The following is a 21,384-nucleotide window of genomic DNA, read 5'->3' as shown; positions in this document are numbered from 1 at the left end:
GTCGGCACTACTTCTCAAAGAAAGGTGTGCCTGCGCTCCACCAGCATGTCACACACAACATCACCGCTTCTTTGAGAAACTCTGTGTGTGACAGGGTGCATTTCACCACAGACACTTGGACGAGTAGGCATGGACAGGGGCGTTACATGTCGCTGACAGGGCACTGGGTAACTATGGTGACAGCAGGACAAGGGGCTGCTGTCCAAGTCTTGCCGTCCCCGCGAGTTGTACGTCAATCCTCTTTATCTAGAAGTTCCTCCACTGCTTCTGCCTCCTCAACCTCCTCTCGGTCCTCCACCTGCACCCAAAGCCTGTCTGGTAATGCCACCTGCTTTCTAACTGCGCACCTCCTTAATATGCTGGCAGCAGGGCTCAACAGCATCAGTGTTTACTTTGAAATGTCTGGGAAATGTGAGTCACACAGCTGAGGACTTGTGGTCAGCTCTGGAGACCCAGTTTCATGAATGGTTGTCTCCACTGGACCTGCAACCAGGGAAGGCCGTGTGCGACAATGCTGCAAACCTGGGTGCGGCCCTTCGCCGGGGCAATGTTACACACGTGTCTTGTATGGCTCACGTGTTGAACCTGGTTGTCCATAAATTTTTAGCCCACTATCCGGGACTAGAAGGCCTTCTGCAGAGGGCACGGTCGCTGTGTGCTCACTTCCGACGTTCGCATCCCGCAGCTCAACGACTTACATCTCTACAGAAGTCGTTGGGCCTGCCAGTTCACCGGCTGAAATGCGATGTGCCGACACGGTGGAATTCAACTCTGCACATGTTGCAGCGACTGTGGCAGCACCGACAAGCCCTGGTGCAATAGTTTCTGACGTATAGCCTGGGCCAACGAGATCCAGAGGTGGGGCAAATCACACAGCAGGAGTGGTCTCAGATCAGGGACCTATGAAGTTGACGCGCCCCCTGGGCTGTGGGGTACCCGGAGCCGGGCCGGTAGACGCTGGGGGTTGTAGTCACTGTGGCGGTGACCCGGTCCGTGACCCAGGGCGGTCAATCCAACGGTAATTTGTATATATGGATTTTATAATGTCCGATTACGCCACCTGTGGAGAGCGGCCAAAGGGGCCGCCGCTGCGGAACAGTCCTCTGAAGCTGGTGGTTTTGCTGCAATGGTATTATTACTCACCACAGGAAGAGTGTAGCTTCAGGGCAGTGTGGGTGGATGATGGTGGTTGTAGTGCAGGGAGTCAGTAATGAACACAGAGTCCGTGTGATGCAGTCCCAACATCTTTACTCACAGTTGTTGCAGTCCAGATTACAGGTACCAGAGTTATCTCACCCGTCGTGCTGTGCGTACTCAGTGAGGGGCTCAGTCCACCCCCAGATAGCTCCGGAGTACTTAGCAGGACCCCCTTCTGTGTGTCCTTTCTCTGGCCTTCTCCCTGCACCTCACACCCAGTGACACTTCTATCCGGTATCCTTTGGCCTTGGCGGGCGACTTGTGTTCCGTCCCCTGGGTCCTATGTGGCTACCTTCTTAGTGAGACTGGTGTGGACTTTTGCCTGCAGTACATGAAATGCTGCAGCCTCCGGTTTCTAGTTGAGCCTTGCTGTTTCTCCTCTAGTTGAGGGACCGGTTCCCCTTATCTGGCCTGACCCCTCTACCTCCTGGTAGCAGCGGGCGTACAGGTGGCCTTCTGCACGGCCCGTTGCCCTAGGGTCCCTTCGGTTCCTGGAGCCTTCCTGCTCCCACTCCTCTCTTCTCTCCTTCAGTCCTGGGCCTCCCAGGCTAGGCCCGCCTCCGGAGCAGAGCTCATGCCGAGCCTCTGCTCCTGTCACTTTTCCTCCTCTGACTGGCTTGCTCTTTCTAAGATGGCTTCCTATTTATACTCTCCCTGTCATGTGCTCCCCTAAGCTGCTCCCCTAAGCACCCACTACATAGGATCCTCCCTCCAGCTAGGGACCTGGGACTGTGCTCTCCCTTAGGAGCAATCTCGCCCTAACCCCACTGCGGGTATGTGTTGGATGCAGGTGTTAGGGTCCCGAGCCATACGCCTTCCTTACCTGAGGGTGAGATGCAGTAACTCTGTGGTGACTGCACCCTCAGGGGCGCCACACACCTTTCTGCACAGTTTTGAAATGGCGACGAAGATGTTTAGTGCTGACGACGATGCCATTATCAGCATAACTATTCCGGTGATTTACATGCTTGAGCACACATTAAACAGAATTCAGAGTCAGGTGGTCGGACAAGAGGAGGTGGAGGAAGTAGAGGAGGAGTCGTATGCGGAAGGGATAACATCTCCAAGGTCCAGACGGTTGGCAGCACCAAGGATGCAGGCATGGGAGGGTGGGGGAGAGGGATTAAACAGGGCGCATGGTAGCAGCCAAACTGTTGAGGAAGGTGCAGGAGCCGAGGAAGAAGTGGAGGATGAACTGGCGATGGGCATGGAAGACTCATCAGATGAGGGAGACCTTGATCACATTTCTGTTGTGCGAGGTTGGGGGGAGAGGGCAGAGGAAAGAAGCATGATTCTTACCTCGCTACCAACACAACAAGGACTTGGTCCTCCTGGATGCGCAAGACACATGAGTGCCTTCTTGCTGCACTACCTGCAACATGACCCTCAGATTGCAGAATTCGAAGTAATCTCGACTACTGGGTTGCCACACTCTTAGATCCCCGGTACAAAAGTAAATTTGCCGAAATAATTCCTGCCATAAAAAGGGATTGACGCATGCAGGAGTATCTGCAGACGCTGTTGCAGAATCTTACATGTGCTTCTCCACAAAACACCAGTGGTGCACGAAGTGAATCTCACAGTTCTAACTTGCCAACCGCGGGACTGTCGAGTCTTCATCACTCAAACCGTAACAGTAACACAGTATCTGCTGGTAACAGCAATTTTGTGAAATCGTTTCACCACTTTTTTAGACCATAGTCAATGCCTAGAGAGGATGGTGCAGGAGTATCTCCAAGTGAACATCGAAGCCATGACTGTGTCACTGGACCCTTGCTCATTTTGGTATTCCAATCTGGAAAAATGGCCAGAGCTCGCCACTCACGCCTTGGAGATCTTGTCATGCCCTGCAGCCAGTGTTCTCTCTGAACGTGTGTTCAGCGCTGCTGATGGTGTGCTGACAGATAAGCGCACGCGGCTGTCCACTGAGAATGTAGACAGACTCACGTTCATAAAGATGAACAAACCGTGGATTCGCAAGGACTTTTCTAATCCTGTGTTATCCTTGGGAGGCTAAAAGCTTGAGGATTTGTTAATATCACCTCACCAACCGTTTTAAGCAACTGTGGGGCAATTGATGCCACTTAACCCTAGAACGCATGACCATAAAAATCTACACTTTCATATACCTGGGGCCTTTTAGTCCCGTGTGCAAATAACATTGAATAACTCAAACTCAAATGACAAACAACTATATACATGAAGAATACCTAGAGTTTCAAAATTCTAACTAAAGTAATCTTGCAGAAAATAGAAAACAATTAACAGGGCGGGACTGCGAGGCCCCAGGTATGCGTTCTAGGGTTAAGTGGTGTCTGTGCCACAATTTTGGGAAAAAATGGAAACTCTTTTTGGAGTCCCCTTGCTGTGTCTTACGTGACGTTGGCATCGTCAATTCCAGGTGGGTTGGGTCGCTCCCCCCCCCCTTTTAACTGTAAGAAACTACATACACTATGGCTTGGGGTAACACAGATGATTGAGTCTGAAGAGCTGTTTACTCAGAGGTCTGCTCCAAATCTTCAGTGTCTGCTAGTCAGCGTAGAATTTTTAACTGCATCTAGCCTAGGCAATACTTTGGGCGTAGTAGCCCAGCTGCGAAGCAAGCTGCACCGCCTGTGTATCTAATAAGAATTTTTAAATGCATCTAGCCTAGGCAGACTGTGGGGACCCCCAACCAAACCCAGACGCTCAGCCCCCCTACCGCCCCCCTTTCCTTGACAATACAATAATGTAACTCTTACAACTGGATGGGTGAGGATCGGTCACAGCTTTATTAACTCTTTATACTCATTCCATTAGAAAGACATTTTATTTCTAAAATAATTCAGCTTGTTGCAGCATGCCCTGGGTCTCCACTCCGGCAACTTGGCCAACAAGTGTAACTCTCCAACATGTCCTTTCTATTTCCAGGCCACGGAGGATCCTGCGTACTCGTATGCAGGACTCTGACCCCCACCCATCACTCTTAACGCTTGTTCCACTCCGTCCTGGAGTCCTGACAGGAATATGTCCAGTCCAATATCCATTAAGTGAACACCGTCGGGCCGTATGAGGCCTGCTTTATCTCCTTCCAGTTGTCGGTGTCGTACCACTACACCGCCTCTGTCTCTTCTAAATTTTGCCATCCGAATATTTATTACCCGCCTTGTCCGTTCGATGGCCGTGATGTCTCGCGCACCTTGCCATACCGCTATCGGCACAATCTCTGACCATACTATAGCTAGTTTTGTGAAAAATTCTCTGAAGCGCTCAGTGTCTAGTTTCATTATTGTCACTAGTTATGCGCTCTTGTGATGACCTAGGTTGTTTCCCCCGGCCTGTATAACTAAGATGACCAGACATCTTGCCTCTCTCCCTACCTTGATTACCTCCATTAGTACCTGTGGCCATAGCAGGCCTCTAATACCTCTCCAGTTGAAATATGTGTTATGAAACTCTAATTTCCTCCCACCTGGGTGGACTTTCGCCCTTTAATCTGCCCAATATATATACGAGTGGCCTATCACCCACACTGTTGGCTTAGCGTCACCTGTAAAAGAAACAAACCACGTTAGGATAACAAGTCCGGTCTTATGTATCTTGCCAAACACGTGGATCACCATCTCTCTATCCTCTGAACTTCCGTTTCTGACAGTCCTGCTCTTGCTGCTTCTGTGGCCGCGCCTATGCGGAATGAGTGTGTCCCGTAATCTTTGGGGTGGTTCCCTGCCGATGTTATGCATTTATTAAATATAGCTTGGAACTGGTATCCTGATAATGGCGTCCCATCAATGTGTGATAGGAACAAATTACTTTGTGATCTGATGGTTAGATATGGTTTTACTATTGTTACCCGACTCAGTGTACCCTTTGTGGGTTGTAGAAGTACCCAAGTGCCCCTGCCCGCTGGAACCATTTTCGATTTGTGTATGCGTAGACGTATTGCATTATTGCCTATGACTACGTCCTGGTGTAATAAGCCTCCACTGGTGCTAATTTTGGATTGCGGGACTAATTCGCTTATGCATAGCGCCCCGAAGAAGGCGATCACAAATGTAGTAGACAGTAGTGTTGCTTCAAATTGTGAGTGTCATGTTAATGGTGTTAGGGATTAGTGTTGAGCCACCCCCGTAGTGTTCGGGTTCGGTTCGGTTCGTCGAACACCGGGATGTTCGAGGAACTGTTCGTCGAACTGTTCGTTGAACACCTTAGAACACCGTCGAACACCGTTAAAACCAATGGCAGGCAAACAAAAACACATAGAAACACATAGAAAACACCTTCAAAGGTGTCCAAAAGCTGACAAACTGCTCAGAAGACGCTTTCTTTAAAAAAGCCGGCCGGCAATTCAGCAGCGGCATACACCGGTACCCGACAATTTAGACAAGAAGGAATAGAGCCTCACACATAGATTAGATAGATAGAAACATGTCAGTCACATATATATGAAGTACAGTGACAGTGTTGCTTACTGTACTTGTCATTTAGTGTAAAGGATTTATTAAAAAATATAATAGTGTTTTCATGCACTGTCTCTTTAAAAAAGCCGGCCGGCAATTCAGCATCTGTACCCGACAATTTATAACAGACAGAACAGAGCTTCACACATAGAATAGATAGATAGAAACATGTCAGTCACATATATATGAAGTACAGTGACAGTGTTGGTTACTGTACTTGTCATTTAGTATTAAAATAAAGGATTTATTATTAAAAAAAATTGGCGTGGGGTTCCCCTTAATTTTAGTCTCTAGCGGAGATTAAGCAGACAGCTGGGGCAGATGTTTGAAGCCTGGGAAGGGGGTAATACCCACGGAGCTTCCCAGGCTACTAATATGAGCCCTCAGCTGAATACATAGCCTTTACTAGCTATTAAAATGGGGGACCCCCCCAAAAAAATTACGTGGGGTACCCCCTAATTTAATAGCTAGCAAAGGCTAGGCAGACAGCTGGGGGCTAATATTAATAGCCCAGGAAGGGAGCCATGAATATTGGCCCCCTCCCAGGCTAGAAACACCAGCCGTCAGCCGCCCCAGAAATGGATGCGCCAATTCTGGCACTTAGCCTCGCTCTTCCACGCTGCCCTGTAGCGGTGGCAGGGGGTAATAGGGCTGGGGTTGATGTCAGCTTATAATGCCAGCTGACATCAAGCCCAGGTTAGTAATGGAGAGGCGTCTATAAGACACCCCCATTACTAACCCCATAGTCAAAGTTAAAAGAAAACACAAACACCCAGAATAAAGTCCTTTAATTGAAATAAAGACACAATCCTTTATTGTTCTAAATTAAACCATACTTACCATCACGCCCATTCCACGCTGTCAGTGAAGTGCATGAGGTGAGCTCATTCATGTCCAATGAACTCAGCTGACCTCATGTACGTCACTGACAGCGTGGGAGAATTCTCACGCTGAAGTGCTGAGTGCAGGAGAATTCTCCCACGCTGTCAGTGACGTGCATGAGGTGCGCCGAGTTCATTGGACATGAACTCGGCTCATCTGGATGCCGTCACAGCCAGACACTGCAGAGCGCAAGCATGCCTGCGCTTCTCAGTGTCTGCGGGATGACAGGCTGGATGGCAGCGTTCTGCTGCGGTCCAGCCTGTCATCTCGATGTAGCAGAGCTGAAGCTGTCGTGGGAACCATGGAAAGGTAAGGATGAGGTTGCTTTATTATTTTTCTTTTATTGCAGGAGATCGTTGGCTTCAGCTGGAATGGGCGTGACGGTAAGTATGGTTTAATTTAGAACAATAAAGGATTGTGTCTTTATTTCAATTAAAGGACTTTATTCTGGGTGTTTGTGTTTTTTTTAACTTTGACTATGAGGTTAGTAATGGGGGTGTCTTATAGACGCCTCTCCATTACTAACCTGGGCTTGATGTCAGCTGGCATTATAAGCTGACATCAACCCCAACCCTATTACCCCCTGCCACCGCACCAGGGCAGCGTGGAAGAGCGAGGCTAAGTGCCAGAATTGGCGCATCCTATGAATGCGCCATTTCTGGGGCGGCTGACGGCTGGTGTTTCTAGCCTGGGAGGGGGCCAATATTCATGGCTCCCTTCCTGGGCGATTAATATCAGCCCCCAGCTGTCTGCCTAGCCTTTGCTAGCTATTAAATTAGGGGGGACCCCATGTCATTTTTTTGGGGGGGTCCCCCATTTTAATAGCTAGTAAAGGCTATGTATTCAGCTGGGGGCTCATATTAGTAGCCTGGGAAGCTCCGTGGGTATTACCCCCTTCCCAGGCTTCAAACATCTGCCCCAGCTGTCTGCTTAACCTCCGCTAGAGCCTAAAATTAAGGGGAACCCCACGCCAATTTTTTTAATAATAAATCCTTTATTTTAATACTAAATGACAAGTACAGTAACCAACACTATCACTGTACTTCATATATATGTGACTGACATGTTTCTATCTATCTAATCTATGTGTGAAGCTCTATTCTGTCTGTTATAAATTGTCGGGTACAGATACTGAATTGCCGGCCGGCTTTCTTAAAGAGACGGTGCATGAAAACACTATTATTTTTTTTAATAAATCCTTTACACTAAATGACAAGTACAGTAAGCAACACTGTCACTGTACTTCATATATATGTGACTGACATGTTTCTATCTATCTAATCTATGTGTGATTCTCTATTCCTTCTATTCTAAATTGTCGGGTACCGCTGCTGAATTGCCGGCCGGCTTTTTTAAAGAGACGGTGCATGAAAACATTATTATTTTTTTTTATAAATCCTTTACGCTAAATGACAAGTACAGTAAGCAGCACTTTCACTGTACTTCGTATTTATGTGGCTGACATGTTTATATCTATCTAATCTATGTGTGAAGCTCTATTCTTTCGGTTCTAAATTGTGGGGTACCGGTGTATGCCGCTGCTGAATTGCCGGCTTTTCATGTTTCACTGTTGGCACTGTTCCCATCGATTTGGGCAATCACTGTAATGCCACAACCACCATGACTGTGGCATTACAGTGAGTGGCAGACAATCCCTGCATGATTGGTGCTCTAAATAGCACCAGACATGCAGGACACGCTTTTGGTGCACGAACAGTTATCGAACATAACCTCGAACAGCCGAATTTTTTGCAAATCGTTCGGGTTCGTCGAACAACTCGAACACCGCCCAAAACAGCTCGAATTTGAGATTGGCGAACAGTTCTAGTCGAACACCGCTCATCTCTATTAGGGATATGATGTGAGAAATCAGTTTTAGTGACACGGGACGGGACGTCTACACTCCTGACTTGGCTGACCCCTTTTCCACCCTTTTATGGATTGTCTGATGATGAATCTTTGTCACATCTCCCCAATTCAGTAGTTGGAAGTGAAATGCTACTCCGGTCAGACACCGCTGCGCTGACGCCCCTGATATGCCCCTCATCATTAGCTGGTGGAGAAATTCTATGGTGACTTGTGATCTGGCTTGTTCACATTGGTCAACCCGTCTGCCTGCTACTAGTCGTGTCCACTCTTCCCATGCCTTACCGTATGCTTGCCACGTCGACGGGGCAACTGACGCTCTGATTAATGGCATCAACTATTCGCCACTAGATCCCATAGGGAAGGTGGGAAACTGTTGTCCCGATGGGTGGGCATTGTGGAAGAGCTCTGTGAAAATCTGCCAATTGAATTGTTATAAAGCGTTAGCAGCAGCTTTAGACCCCTCAGCATAGTGGCTAGCGCGGACCCATACATTGTGTTTTAGGCACAGGAATACTAGCCTGCGTAGTAGGCCTAGCACTGGGAGAGACGATGATGCCATCTTATTAATGCAGTGCGCTAAGCTGGTGTTTTTTGTTATGAAGCGTATATTTTTGTAAGCCAGGAGCGCGCCCCATATTTCTATTGCTACCACTATTGGGAAGAAAAATTATTTTCAGGGCTAGATGCAGCGAAAAATTATTATTAATTGAAAAGCTGGTGGAGCTTGGTATAGATGGCCTAATACAATGAGACCCACACACTGCTAGAAGGCCAAATATTTTTTCAGAGTTAGATGCAGAAAAAAATTATATTCAGTTTGCAACCTGATGGAGGTCAGTATAGATGGACTAATAGAACAAGTCCCACACACTGCTAGAAGGCCAAATATTTTTTCAGAGGTAGATGCAGACAAAAAATTATTTTGAATTTGCAACCTGATGGAGGTCAGTATAGATGACTAATAGAACAAGTCCCACACACTGCTAGAAGGCCAAATATTTTTTCAGTGCTAGATGCAGAAAAAAATTATATTCAGTTTGCAACCTTATGGAGGTCAGTATAGATGGACTAATAGAACAAGTCCCACACACAGCTAGAAGCCCAAATATTTTTTCAGAGGTAGATGCAGAAAAAAATTATATTCAGTTTGCAACCTGATGGAGGTCAGTAGAGATGGACTAATAGAACAAGTCCCACACACAGATAGAAGGCCAAATATTTTTTTAGAGCTAGATGCAGACAAAAATATATTCAGTTTGCAACCTGATGGAGGTCTGTATAGATGGATTAATAGAACAAGTCCCACACACAGCTAGAAGCCCAATATTTTTTCAGAGGTAGATGCAGAAAAAAATATATTCAGTTTGCAACCTGATGGAGGTCAGTATAGATGGACTAATACAACAAGTCCCACATACAGCTAGAAGCCCAATATTTTTTCAGAGGTAGATGCAGAAAGAAATATATTCAGTTTGCAACCTGATGGAGGTCTGTATAGATGGATTAATAGAACAAGTCCCACACACAGCTAGAAGCCCAATATTTTTTCAGAGGTAGATGCAGAAAAAAATATATTCAGTTTGCAACCTGATGGAGGTCTGTATAGAAGGATTAATAGAACAAGTCCCACACACAGCTAGAATCCCAATATTTTTTCAGAGGTAGATGCAGAAAAAAATATATTCAGTTTGCAACCTGATGGAGGTCAGTATAGATGGACTAATACAACAAGTCCCACACACAGCTAGAAGCCCTATATTTTTTCGAAGGTAGATGCAGAAAAAAATATATTCAGTTTGCAACCTGATGGAGGTCTGTATAGATGGATTAATAGAACAAGTCCCACACACAGCTAGAAGCCCAATATTTTTTCAGAGGTAGATGCAGAAAAAAATATATTCAGTTTGCAACCTGATGGAGGTCTGTATAGATGGATTAATAGAACAAGTCCCACACACAGCTAGAAGCCCAATATTTTTTCAGAGGTAGATGCAGAAAAAAATATATTCAGTTTGCAACCTGATGGAGGTCAGTATAGATGGACTAATACAACAAGTCCCACACACAGCTAGAAGCCCAATATTTTTTCAGAGGTAGATGCAGAAAAAAATATATTCAGTTTGCAACCTGATGGAGGTCTGTATAGATGGATTAATAGAACAAGTCCCACACACAGCTAGAAGCCCAATATTTTTTCAGAGCTAGATGCAGAAAAAAATTATATTCAATTTGCAACCTGATGGAGGTCAGTATAGATGGACTAATAGAATGATGCTATGCCCAAAAGATTTTACTTCACTAGGTGCAGTAAAAAAATTGGTATTCTATACACAGGTGGTATATCTTGCAACACAGATAGGCTACTCCACTGACTAACACACTCTGCAATAGGCCAAAAAGGATTAGCTTTGCTAGATTCAGCCAAATGCTGTGAAAAAAACTTGCACAGCACTGGCACAGACCTGCCTGGCAAAAACTGATAGGAACTGATGTAACCTAGTCCTGAAAAGGACTCCAATCACAATTAGTCTTTACTCCCACAATCTATCTATTTAAGAGCACAGACCTGCCTGATAAAAGTCGTAGGAAATGCTGTAACCTAGTCCTTAAAAGGACTGCAATCACAACTATTCCCTACTCCCAAGCTATCTGTAGATTTGTGCGAAAATTGGCTTGAAATTAACAAGGTATAGCGCACACAGCAACAGCGGTGCCGTCTAACACGCAGCTGCAGCAGTGAGAAAATGGTGGCGACGGGGAAAATGGCTTGGTCTTATAGGGCAATGACATGTGACATACACTGCCAATGACACATGCCCTTGCTTGTGTGAAAAAAAGCACTTCGCTCCGTGTGTGCGCTGCTGATAGGCTGACAGATTGCACCTCCCCACTGCAAATGCGGGAAAGAGAAAAAAAAATGGAGATCTTCATTGTTCCTGCAGAGATCCATCCCCTGCCCCTCCCCCCACCCCGCTGTACACTCAAACTGCGTATTAACATTAATTTTCATCATTACTGAGAAAAAATCCAGTTATGATTTTGGTGCACGAACAGTTATCGAACATAACCTCGAACAGCCGAATTTTTCTCAAATTGTTCGTGTTCGCCGAACGGCTCGAACACCGCCCAAAACAGCTCGAATTTGAGATTGGCGAACAGTTCGAGTAGAACAACGCTCATCTCTACTTGATCGTAGTCAAATTCTTTCTTGAACAAACCAAAATGGATCACCAGTTGATCGAATTACTTCTCCAGCTGTTGCGATATAATTTAACGCACAATTTCTTTCTGTTTAAAGACAAGATATACCTCCAGGAGAGGGGGACGGCTATGGGGGCATCTTGTGCGCCCTCATATGCGTGCCTCTTCCTGGGTTATTGGGAATATGGTATACACTATCCGGATGAAGACGATGGAGCGGTCCACATGTGGGTCCGCTTCATTTATGATTTATTTTTGATTTGACAGGGAGAAAAACACCAGCTGGAGAGGTTCTTTGATGAACTAAACACAAACAAGTTCAACATACGATTAACATACTATTCTAGCCCTAGGGAAATTGATTTTCTTGACTTGCATATCAAAAAGGAAAATGAAGGTCTAATCTCAACTGATATTTACAGAAAAAAAACGGCAGTTAATTCACTACTTAGTGCTAGATCATCTCATCCCCCTCAAGTAATTAAATCTATCCCTACTGGACAATTCCTTCAGGCTTGGAGGGTATGTTCCTCTGATGTTCTATTTGAAAATCAGGCAAAGGAATTGCGAAAACGCTTTAAAGCCCGTAACTATAATAATGATGCTATTCAACAGGGCTATATCAGAGCTGTGGCAACTCCAAGGGATCAACTTTTGAGGAATAAACAAAAGAAAAAAGATGAACAGGTGAGATTGATAACCCCATATCATGCACACTGGAGGGAAATATCTGCAATACTTACCAGATACTGGCCGGTGCTTTTGTCTGACCCAATTCTCAAAACCATTATATCCCCAAAACCCTTGATAACCCCAAAGAGATCTCAGAATTTAAATGATATACTAGTGAGAAACCGTTATATACCACCATTAATAGAAGGATCAACCTTTAGCTCCTGTCGTCCAAACTGGTGCTGTTACCCTTGTGGTACATGTGGGGCTTGTCCCCAGGTAGATAGATCTTTTGACTTTCATGACTCCTCCAATACCCGCACTTTTAAAATTCTCCATCGGATAACTTGTCGCTCAACAAATGTAATCTACTGGGCAATTTGCCCTTGTAGATTAATCTATGTGGGTTTAACATCTAGAGAGTTTCGTGTTAGAGCTTTAGAACACATACGGGACATCAAAAATGCGGCAAAAATTACTTATCCAGAACAAATAGCCAAACTTAAGAATGTCCTTAAGCATTTTCGTGAGTTCCATAATTGTAATTGGCGTCTTTTACATTTTCGAGCGATTGATCAAATTCATTTAGGTGCGAGAGGAGGAGATATTAAAAAGTTACTATATAAAACAGAAGCTAAGTGGATTACCATTCTTGATACTGTTAAACCTAATGGCTTGAATGATCAAGTGAGCTTTGCTCCATTTCTTCAGTAAATCATGACGTTGCTGTGAACATATCCACATACATTGTCCCTATGCCAATATACCGTGTTGTCTTTCCTGGGATGTATATTCCCCACTAATAATATATACATTGCTTTCTTGTCTTTATGATTATGCATAAATATGGAGATTTGATTTATGTCTTTATTTTCAAGATTATGAATTTGGACGATATGTAGAATCACAGAATATGAAGACAACATCTTCTGAAATGATACAAGACTTGTATATACAATTTACTGTTCTGCACTAATTGTAAAAGTGTATTGGGAGTTTTGCCTGATTCCAATATGGCGCCGCATGATTCCCCATGTGGTGCGCATGGCCTCGCCCCCACCGCCCGGCGTCCAATCGGGACTCTGGCTTGCGGACATGCGCAGCCGGACTTCCGGGATGCCGGCCGATGGAGTGCGACGCGTGATGGATGGAGCGCGCACCCATTATCACGGGTCGTCGCAGGTGACGGGAATCTATTAACCATATATAAAAACCCAGTGTGGTCGTTCATAAAATGGCACATGCTCTGTATGGGTACTCTGGTGACTTGGATTCTTAATAAGTTATGGGAATCATAGCATGTCTGTCTATTATACTTATGACCTAAATCTACGGTGCTTTATTTTCTATATCTAATTGGCTGCTATATCTATAACCTAAATCTGTGATGTTTAATTCTTGGGTATATCATCTATATTATCAAATTACTTAATAACCCTCTGAGATAATTTTATATTATGTACCTGTGATTTCTATACAAACTCCTGTGATTATACTAATGATATGACTAATTGTCATTAATTGTTACCTCTTCAGCTGTATACATGTCACAAAATACGCTATTTATGTAACCATACTATGTGTATTACATTTCTATCAAATATCATATTGATTTATATTACATGAATTAATCATGTTGCCATAATATACTGTCATCTTGAACCACACTGCCCTAGTCTTTTTTAATGGGTCTCTTTTTTAGGGGCAATTTTTATAAAAAGGGTGTCTGTTCTTGTGTATTGTTATCCTTGATGTAATAAACTTTCAAATTTTGATACATATCTGAATCTCTTTATTATCCTTGGATGAGGAATGAGAATTACTGTAATTTACTAATACTATTCTTCACAGACAACTAGTGTGAATAGCTTGACCGACACACTGCAACAGAATGGAAAAGGAGGCCAATATTTTCCACATTCAGTTCAAATTTCTCAAATTTTATCACTGAAATATGGAACAGATCTGGCTGTATTTGCAAGCAAATGGAGCAGAAAAATGGTGTACTCTGGCTTGCTTTTTAAGCAAATAACCAAGATTAAAATAAAAAATAAAAATTACCCTAGCCCCTGATATCTGTGGCTATGTCTACAAATATCTGTAATTATTACAGCAGCAGCAGACAGGACGTTCAGTGGTCCCTCTTGCCCTATATGCACTTCAGTCTGCCACATACACTGCCAGCCTGCCTAACTCCTGCCTAACACTGATTATATGCAGATGGATTAGTCCTCAGAAGGACTGTTAGTTCAGATGGATATATATATATATATATATATATATATATATATATATATAGTGGAATACCTATGCTAACAAGACGTTCAATGGACCCTCTTGCACTATATGCACTCCAGTCTGCCTCATACACTGCCTGCCTGCATAACTCCTGCTATCACCACTGAATATATGCAGCTGGATTAGTCCTCAGAAGGCCTGTTAGTTCAGATAAATATATGTATATGTTGTGGAATACCTATACTAACTATAAATCTCTCCCTGACGCAGCAGCACCTCTCCCTACTCTGCCTGATTCCAGGATAGACTGTGACGAGCATAGCGGTGCAGGTCTTATATATACCTGATTATGCTGTGCGGCCAGCCAATCACTGTAATGCCCACAACCAACATGGCTACAGCCTTATAGTGTGTGGCAGGCAATCCCTGCATGTTCACTGACTCTCTAAAGAGTGCCAAACATGCGCCGAGATCTGAGCTTGTCGAGCACCGTGATGCTCTGGCGAGTACCTAGCAGTAGTGAGCACTAGAGATGAGCGGTGTTCGACTCGAACTGTTCGCCAATCTCAAATTCGAGCTGTTTTGGGTGGTGTTCCAGCCATTAGGCGAACACGAACGATTTGAAAAAAATTCGGCTGTTCGAGGTTATGTTCGATAACTATTCGTGCACCAAAAGCATAACTGGATTTTTTCTCAGTAATGCTGAAAATTAATGTTTATACGCAGTTTGAGTGTACAGCGGGGCGGGGGGAGGGGCAGGGGATGGATCTCTGCAGGAATAATGAAGATCTCCATTTTTTTTTCTCTTTCCCGCGTTTACAGTGGGGAGGTGCATTCTGTCAGCCTATCAGCAGCGCAAACATGGAGCGAACTGCTTTTTTCACACAAGCAAGGGCATGTGTCATTGGCAGTGTATGTCACATGTCCTTGCCCTATAAGACCCAGCCATTTTCCCCGTCGCCACCATTTTCTCACTGCTGCAGCTGCGTGTTAGACAGCACCACTGCTTCTGTGTGCGCTATACATCATTTCATATGACTTTTATTAGGCAGGTCTGTGCTCTTAAGTAGATAGGTTGGGAGAAAAGACTAATTGTAAATGCAGTCCTTTTCAGGGCTAGGTTACATCAGTTCCTATCACTTTTTGCCAGGCAGGTCTGTGCCAGTGCTGTGCAAGTTTTTTTCACAGCATTTGGCTAAATCTAGCAAAGCAAATCCTTTTTGGCCTATTGCAGAGTGTGTTAGTCAGTGGAGTAGCCTATCTGGTTGCAAGCTACACCACCTGTGTATAGAATACTAATTTTTTTACTGCACCTAGTGAAGTAAAATCTTTTGGGCATAGCATCATTCTATTAATTTATCTATACTGACCTCCATCAGGTTGCAAATTCAATATAATTTTTTTCTGCATCTAACTCTGAAAAAATATTAAGGCTTCTAGCAGTGTGTGGGACTTGTTCTATTAGTCCATCTATACTGACCTTCATCAGGTTGCAAATTCAATAATATTTTTTTCTGCATCTAGCTCTGAAAAAATATTTCACCTTGTAGCAGTGTGTGGGACTTGGTCTATTAGTTCATCTGTACTAACCTCCACCAGGTTGCAAATTAAAAATAATTTTTATCTGCATCTAGCTCTGAAAAAATATTTAGGCTTCTAGCAGTGTGTGGGACTTGTTCTATTAGTCCATCTATACTAACCTCCATCAGGTTGCAAATTCAATATCATTTTTTTCTGCATCTAGATCTGAAAAAATATTTAGGCTTCTAGCAGTGTGTGGGACTTCTTCTATTAGTCTATCTATACTGACCTCCATCAGGTTGCAAATTCAATATAATTTTTTTCTGCATCTAGCTCTGAAAAAATATTTAGGCCTCTAGCAGTGTGTGGGACTTGGTCTATTAGTCCATCTATACTAACCTACACCAGGTTGCAAATTAAAAATAATTTTTATCTGCATTTAGCTCTGAAAAAATATGTAGGCTTCTAGCAGTGTGTGGGACTTGTTCTATTAGTCCATCTATACTGACCTCCATCAGGTTGCAAATTCAATATAATTTTTTTCTGCATCTAGCTCTGAAAAAATATTTAGGCTTCTAGCAGTGTGTGGGACTTGGTCTATTAGTCCATCTATACTAACCTCCTCCAGGTTGCAAATTAAAAATAATTTTTATCTGCATTTAGCTCTGAAAAAATATGTAGGCTTCTAGCAGTGTGTGGGACTTGTTCTATTAGTCCATCTATACTGACCTCCATCAGGTTGAAAATTCAATATAATTTTTTTCTGCATCTAGCTCTGAAAAAATATTTCAGCATCTAGCACTGTGTGGGACTTGTTCTATTTGTCCATCTATACTGACCTCCATCAGGTTGCAAATTCAATATATTTTTTTTCTGCATCTAGCTCTGAAACAATATTTAGGCTTCTAGCAGTGTGTGGGACTTGTTCTTTTAGTCCATCTATACTGACCTCCATCAGGTTGCAAATTCAATATATTTTTTTTCTGCATCTAGCTCTGAAACAATATTTAGGCTTCTAGCAGTGTGTGGGACTTGTTCTATTAGTCCATCTATACTGACCTCCATCAAGTTGCAAATTCAAAATAATTTTTTTCTGCATCTAGCTCTGAAAAAAAATTTCAGCATCTAGCAGTGTGTGGGACTTGTTCTATTAGTCCATCTATACTGACCTCAATCAGGTTGCAAATTCAATATAATTTTTTTCTGCATCTAGCTCTGAAAAAATATTTCAGCTTGTAGCAGTGTGTGGTTCTATTAGTCCATCTATACTGACCTCCATCAGGTTGCAAATTCAATATAATTTTTATCTGCATCTAACCCAGCCAATACTTTTGGCCTAATACCACAGTTTGGCCACTCAGCTCTGCTCGGTTCCCATCTATTGTTTTTTTGTGCAAACAACTCCAGAATTGTGAATAAGTTAACCACCAAAATGAGTGGAAAAAGGCCTGCTGCTGGTGGAAAGGGGAATAGGCGTGTTGGGAAGGGGAAAAAAGGTTGTGTCCGTGGGGTACGTGTTAATGCAACAGTAACATCTGCAGAAGAAAGACCATCTTCCAGCCAAACTAAAATGTCTACTTCTTTTAGCGGACAATGTGATAAGATCCCTTTCTTACGGCCACGCCAATCGCTACAGATTCCTGATGAGGCACAAAATCAGCAGGTGCTTCAACGGATATCAAGTGCTCCTTTAAGTGGGCTCTCCTCCACCTCAACTTCATCATCACAAATACTCCAGTCCTCAGAGGTGTCACCCCAACCGCACTTGCTTCCTCACAGCTCCAAAGTCTCCAGCTGCCCGTCTGAGTATGAGGTAGAACAGATAGTTGAGTCTGCAGAGCTGTTTACTCATACTATAGCCTGGGAATCAGAGGTCGGCTCCAGAGCTTCTGTGAATCCAGACGAGGAAATGATCTGCACTGATGCCCAGAACCTTTATGAGTCGGATCCAGGACCAGACGCAGAAGGTTCTGACCATAATGTAGACCCTCGTTCCCAAACTGTAACTCCTGTTGGTGGAGACAATGAGGAAGACGATGATGAGACTCAAATACCTGATTGGAGCGACAACTTTAGCTTTTTGTCAGGGCAGGAACAGGTTGGCTCTCAGGACGACGGGTGTGATAACACACAGGGTGATGATGATGAGGTTGGAGATCCCACTTACTGTCAACCCACAGTCAGCCAAGAGATGGGGTCAGCAGAGGAGGTGGAGGAGGATGCTCGTGACGACGAGGTCAGGTTGCGCCTTCCTGGACAGAGACGTAGTACTGGAAGCACGTCAACAACTGCATCCTCAAACACAACACTGCCTCTGACCACAAGTCGTGGTGGCTCTTCAGGTCGCATAGGTGCTAAGCCTTGCATAGCCTGGGCATTTTTTCAGATCGATAAAGATGACCCAACTAGTGTTATCTGTAAAATTTGTCAGCAAAAGCTAAGTAGAGGCCAAAAAATACATAGTTTGAGTACTTCATGCATGAACCGGCACATGGACATGAAGCATAAGTTGCAGTGGGAAGCTCACTGTGCTACAATGCGGCCTAGCCGGCCGGGCCAACCTCCATCTGCCACATCTTGTGCATCCGCGGCCTCTTCATCCTCTGTGACTGGGGGGACAGCATTCACACCTGTTTTGGGACGCAGACCTGCCACCTCTTTACCCGCAACAGCCAGCGTGATTGACAGGTCATCATTTTCTTTGGAGGTGGTAACACAAGCTGGTGTTGAGCGCTGTCCGACATCGATAGCACCACCTTTGCATCAAGACAACCTTACATGTCTGCCTGCATCTTCCTCACAGACTGGCAGTTTGCCGGGGACACCCTTCTCAACCCCGTCTAAGCACAACAGCCAGCCCTCGGTCCCTCAGATGTGGACAAGTAAAAGACCATTTCCTCCTAGCCATGAGAAAGCTAAGAGGTTGAATTTCACCATCTGCAAGCTCTTGGCTACAGAAATGCTTCCTTTCCGCCTGGTGGACACAGAGGATTTTCGAGACCTTATGTCCGTCGCAGTGCCCCAGTACCAGATGCCCAGTCGGCACTACTTCTCAAAGAAAGGTGTGCCTGCGCTCCACCAGCATGTCCCACACAACATCACCGCTTCTTTGAGAAACTCTGTGTGTGACAGGGTGCATTTCACCACAGACACTTGGACGAGTAGGCATGGACAGGGGCGTTACATGTCGCTGACTGGGCACTGGTTAACTATGGTGACAGCAGGACAAGGGGCTGCTGTCCAAGTCTTGCCGTCCCCACGAGTTGTGCGTCAATCCTCTTTATCTCAAAGTTCCTCCACTGCTTCTGCCTCCTCAACCTCCTCTCGTTCCACCACCTGCACCCAAAGCCTGTCTGGTCATGCCACAAGCTTTCTAACTGCGCATAAGGGATCCTGCACACTTCCTTACTATGCTGGCAGCAGGGCTCAACATCATCAGGCATTTTTTACTTTGAAATGTCTGGGAGATGTGAGTCACACAGCTGAGGAGTTGTGGTCAGCTCTGGAGAACCAGTTTCATGAATGGTTGTCTCCACTGGACCTGAAACCAGGGAAGGCCGTGTGCGACAATGCTGGGTTCGGCCCTTCGCCGGGGCAATGTCACACACGTGCCTTGTATGGCTCACGTGTTGAACCTGGTTGTCCAGCAATTTTTAGCCCACTATCCAGGACTAGATAGCCTTCTGCAGAGGGCACGGTCGCTGTGTGCTCACTTCCGCTGTTCGCATCCCGCAGCTCAGCGACTTACATCTCTACAGAAGTCGTTGGGCCTGCCATTTCACCGGCTAAAATGCTATGCGCCTACCCGGTGGAATTCAACTCTGCACATGTTGCAGAGACTGTGGCAGCACCGACAAGCCCTGGTGCAATACATTCTGACGTATAGCCTGGGCCAACGAGATCCAGAGGTGGGGCAATCACGCTGGAGGAGTGGTCTCAGATCAGGGACGTATGCACCCTTCTAAACAGTTTTGAAATGGCGACGAAGATGTTTAGTGCTGACGATGCCATTATCAGCATGACTATTCCGGTGATTTACATGCTGGAGCACATGTTAAACAGAATTCGGAGTCAGGTGGTGGCACAAGAGGAGGTGGAGGAAGTAGAGGAGGAGGAGTTGTATGCGGAAGGGCTAACATCTGCAAGGTCCAGACGGTCAGCAGCACCAAGGCGGCAGGCATGTGAGGGTGGGGGAGATGGTTTTACCAGGGCGCATGGTAGCAGCCAAACTAGTGAGGAAGGTGCAGGAGCCCAGGAAGAAGTGGAGGACGAACTGATGGAAGACTCATCAGATGAGGGAGACCTTGATCACATTTCTGTTGTTCGAGGTTGGGGGGAGAGGACAGAGGAAGGAAGCATGATTGTTACCTCACCACCAACACAAGAGGGACTTGGTGCTCCTGGATGCGCAAGACACATGAGTGCCTTCTTGCTGCACTACCTGCAGCATGACCCTCAGATTGTCAGAATTCGAAGTAATCCTGACTACTGGGTTACCACACTCTTAGATCCCCCACACTCTTCGATCAACATTTTCATTTTAATAAAGAACAAAAAAATGGTCATTTTTGAAATTATAAACATTAGCAGGTTATTAGAAACTAAAATCAAACAGTTTTCAACTCAAAACTTTATTCTAGGTGATGTTACATTTGCACATAGGACCCCTTGTTCGAAAGGAGCTTCTGAACTCTCTCGTCCATTGAATTTGTCAGGTTTTGGATGATTTCTGCTTCAATTGTTTTGCATGAGGACAGAATACCCTCCCAGAGCTGTTGCTTAGATGTGAACTGCCTCCAGCCATCATAGACACTTCTTTTGATGATGCTCCAGAGGTTCTGAATGGGGTAGAGGTCAGGGGAGCATGGGGGTCACACCATAAGTTTGTCTCCTTTTATGCCCATATCAGCCAGAGATGCAGATGTGTTATGTGCAGCATGAGATGGTGCATTATCATGCATGAAAATGATCTTGCTATGGAATACACGGTTCTTCTTCTTGAACCATGGCAAGAAGTGCTGTTTGAGAAACTCCACATACATTACGGAGTTCATCTTTACCCCTTTAGGGATCCTAAAGGGGCCAACAATCTCTCTCCCAATGATTCCAGCCCAAAACATTACTCCACCTCCTCCTTGTTGGCGCTGTAGCCGTGTTTGCGTGGGGTGTCCATCAACCAGCCATCCTCCACTCCATCCATCTGGACCATTGAGCATTGCACGGCACTCATCGGTGAACAAAACAGTTTTGAAGTCAGTCTTCATGTATTGTTTGGCCCACTTGAGCTGTTTCTGCTTGTGTGCAGTGGATAGAAGAGGTCGACAGGATGGCTTATGCACAGCTGCAAACCTCTGAAGGACTCTGC

This window comes from Phyllobates terribilis, unplaced genomic scaffold (assembly GCF_046119375.1).
Source record: "Phyllobates terribilis strain yellow unplaced genomic scaffold, ASM4611937v1 Scaffold_4__5_contigs__length_816908805, whole genome shotgun sequence".
Classification (NCBI taxonomy): Eukaryota; Metazoa; Chordata; class Amphibia; order Anura; family Dendrobatidae; genus Phyllobates; species Phyllobates terribilis.
This window is presented reverse-complemented; position numbering follows the sequence as displayed.